Source organism: Lactuca virosa, chromosome 8, assembly GCF_052849685.1.
Source record: "Lactuca virosa cultivar CGN04683 chromosome 8, Lactuca_virosa_CGN04683_v6, whole genome shotgun sequence".
Taxonomy (NCBI): Eukaryota; Viridiplantae; Streptophyta; class Magnoliopsida; order Asterales; family Asteraceae; genus Lactuca; species Lactuca virosa.
The window spans coordinates 218,455,101-218,458,024 of NC_136433.1; the positions used below are offsets into that span (position 1 = coordinate 218,455,101).

A 2,924-nucleotide genomic window follows, 5' to 3' on the forward strand; every position below is an offset into this window, starting at 1 on the left:
TTGTCTGTGTGATACTTGTATGTGCTTGTATATGTATGTTTATTGGGCGGGGTCCGTTATGCGAGAGTGGGCGAGGCCCGTATCTCATGTGGGCGGGGACCGTATCTAATGTGGGCGGGGGCCGTTATGCGAGTGTGGGCGGGGTTCGTTATACGAGTGTGGGTGGGGCCCATATCTCACTGGGCGGGGCCTGTTATATGATATGTTTGGTATGCGGTATCTTGGGGAACTCACTAAACTTTGTGCTTACGGTTTTCATTTAATGTTTCAGGTACTTTCGGTTGCAAGGGGAAAAGCTTGGGTTGACTACATCGCACACACCATTGGGATTCCGCATATGCTACTTTACTCTGATTTTATGACATTTGATACATTGGTTTTGTTTGAGATGTATGGATGATATTTGGAAATACTATTTTATCTATTCTAAAATGGAAATTTTTGGGACCATATTTTGGGATGTTTCAGTAGTAGGGTAAGGGCATGGAGGCATGATCTATTGTTGTGGGCTCCAAGTCCACAGTGAAGAAGTTTCCTAATTAAGAGGACGTTAGGCCTAATTTGGCTCGAGAAGAAGCTAACACGACCATGACCCCTTCCTCAACCTTATTGTTGTTTTCCTACCACCACATCCTCGATATCAGGAGCTATCAGACCTGTTGTTGGTGTTCGATGGTGGTGATGGGCAATTAGCATCGATGCTGGAAATTCCAAAAGTAGTGGCAGTAGGGGTGGAAATTAGTGTAGTCAAATGTTGATACGTTTTATTGGTTTCTTCGAGGACAATATTGAATTGTGCTTCATAAAACTTCGGTAAAGGATATGTTTTTTTTTTAAAATGTATCAACATTGTCATAGATGGAAATGAGGACGACGACAAGTTGTAGAACCATGCAGTGTTTGGCTACCTGAGATCTGACATTAGCAAGTTGACCAACTATAGTTTTTAGTTCTTAACAGTATACATGGATGTTGGGAAAAGCGTCAAGTTTCATAATGCTAAATTGGTTTTTATGTAGAGAGCTCGATAATGCTTATTATCTTGGAAGATATAACTGCTAGTGTTTCCCAAGTTTGTTGAGCAGTGACTTTGGGTTGGAAAATCATATGAAGAAGTTCATTCGAAATACTCTGATAGATTCATTTGAGTACAATAGCATCAAGACGACTCCTTGTTTCTTTGATAGCGGCAATGTCATCGATGGCTAGAATTGTGGTAGGGTTTGATTGACTGATGTTATCAAGAACTTGATAGGAACGACAATATATTTTAAATAAAGTTGCCCAGGAAGTGTGTTGCCATTTTTCCATCTCTAAAGTGATTGGAATGGGATTCTTTATATTGAAGATTGTGACAACATAACGCACTTTATTCTCGGTAGCTATAGGATAGAAAGAAGAAGAGATTAGTAACAAAAGGAGAAGAACCGCGGTAGAAAGAAGTAGGTTAATTACGGCTGAGAAGAGACGTCGTGTACCTCCCTTGGTTGGCAAGGAATACGGGGAAAAAGAGGACATGTCGGCAACAAAGAGGAACACACGAGGGATAGGGCTGGGGATCAACTAGGTGTAAAGGCATGATACCAAGAAAGTTCAAGAAATCTTGATGTCTCCTCTCATTAAACAATGGTGTATAAATATACAAGGATTTCTATAAATAAATTATTGCTAGCCTAAGATTTATTTTAACAGATAAACACATAACATAAATACAAAATAATACACATCTAAGTCTAATAATAAATGATTGTTGCATTGCATGACAAAAAAATATTATCCATGATTTCAACTTTTTTGTACACTTGTTAAAACTTTAATGTTGGATATTTGGATTACAAAATAAAAGATATATGCCGGATTGATTTGCACGTCTCCACCAAAGGCCCACGAATATGACTCATTCCTTCCTCTTAACTTTTTGTCTTTTTTTTTTTCCTTAATTATTTATCTGGATATATACGACTTCTTTTTTGTCAAAATATGTTTTGCCCACTCAAATCGTTTTTCATTTAATATATAACCATGATTCAAGTTTGAGATTGTTTGAATTTGCCAATTTTACTATTACGTACAAGTGGTCGTCAAGTCCTCATCTTTGATAGGAAGTCTTTTTATTTGGCATGGTTATTATAAACTTGTTATTTCCATCAAGAAGTAAGCTACAAAATATTAGGGACATGTTTGCTGTGAAACTTTTGATATTTTTTAGCTTTTAAGAAAAAGATAATTAAAAATATTTCATTTAACAATAAGAGTTTTTAGTTTTTATTTTAAACAAAAAAACTCATAATCTAAAACTATAACTTTAGCTTTCGTTATTAGATACCGACTTGCAATTTCAAGCTCTGAGTTCTTTATTATAAAAATAATCAAAATTTTAATTATAAAAAAATTGTTAATATATTTTGTTACAAGACGGAATCTCCATTTACACCAACATTACTCACATTCTCGTCCTTCCAAAATAATCCTCAAAATAACGAGAAAAAACTCTATAAAATGACATCTAAGTTTTCAAGCCAAATTTTGGATATGTATTCACCTTAACAAACATTGAATAACTGTAATCATTATTCATATAAATTTTAAAATCTCTGTATATCTAGAGTTTAGAAACTATTGTTAGCCTAATAAGATTTTAGACTTTATTTTGTATTGGGTTGTATATTGGCCCATTAACCATAAATCTCTAATTACCTAGTCTACATATTATGTTTTTTCCTTTCATTGTATTTTGTACTTCTCATTTGATAATAATACGAAACTCTAGCCGTTCTATGTCTTGTTAGTTTACATGGTATCAGAGCTCGATCGATCATTTGTTTTTTCATTTTTTGGGGGCGCATTGTAGCAGACACAACGTTGTGCGGTTTGATTTGTTCGTTTCTTGCTCGTTTATGTATTCCATTTGGTTTGATTTGTTC

The 2,924-nt window shown here is 35.0% G+C and overlaps 1 long non-coding RNA gene across 1 annotated transcript; it reads right to left on the minus strand.

Annotated features, from left to right (window-relative positions):
* Positions 1-929: 929 nt before the first annotated feature.
* LOC145134875 (uncharacterized) lies at positions 930-1,590 on the minus strand. The gene is made up of 2 exons (XR_013719403.1): positions 1,479-1,590; positions 930-1,382 (listed from the first exon to the last, which is right to left on the minus strand). It is a non-coding gene; the product is annotated as an uncharacterized LOC145134875 (long non-coding RNA).
* Between the last annotated feature and the right edge of the window lie 1,334 nt (positions 1,591-2,924).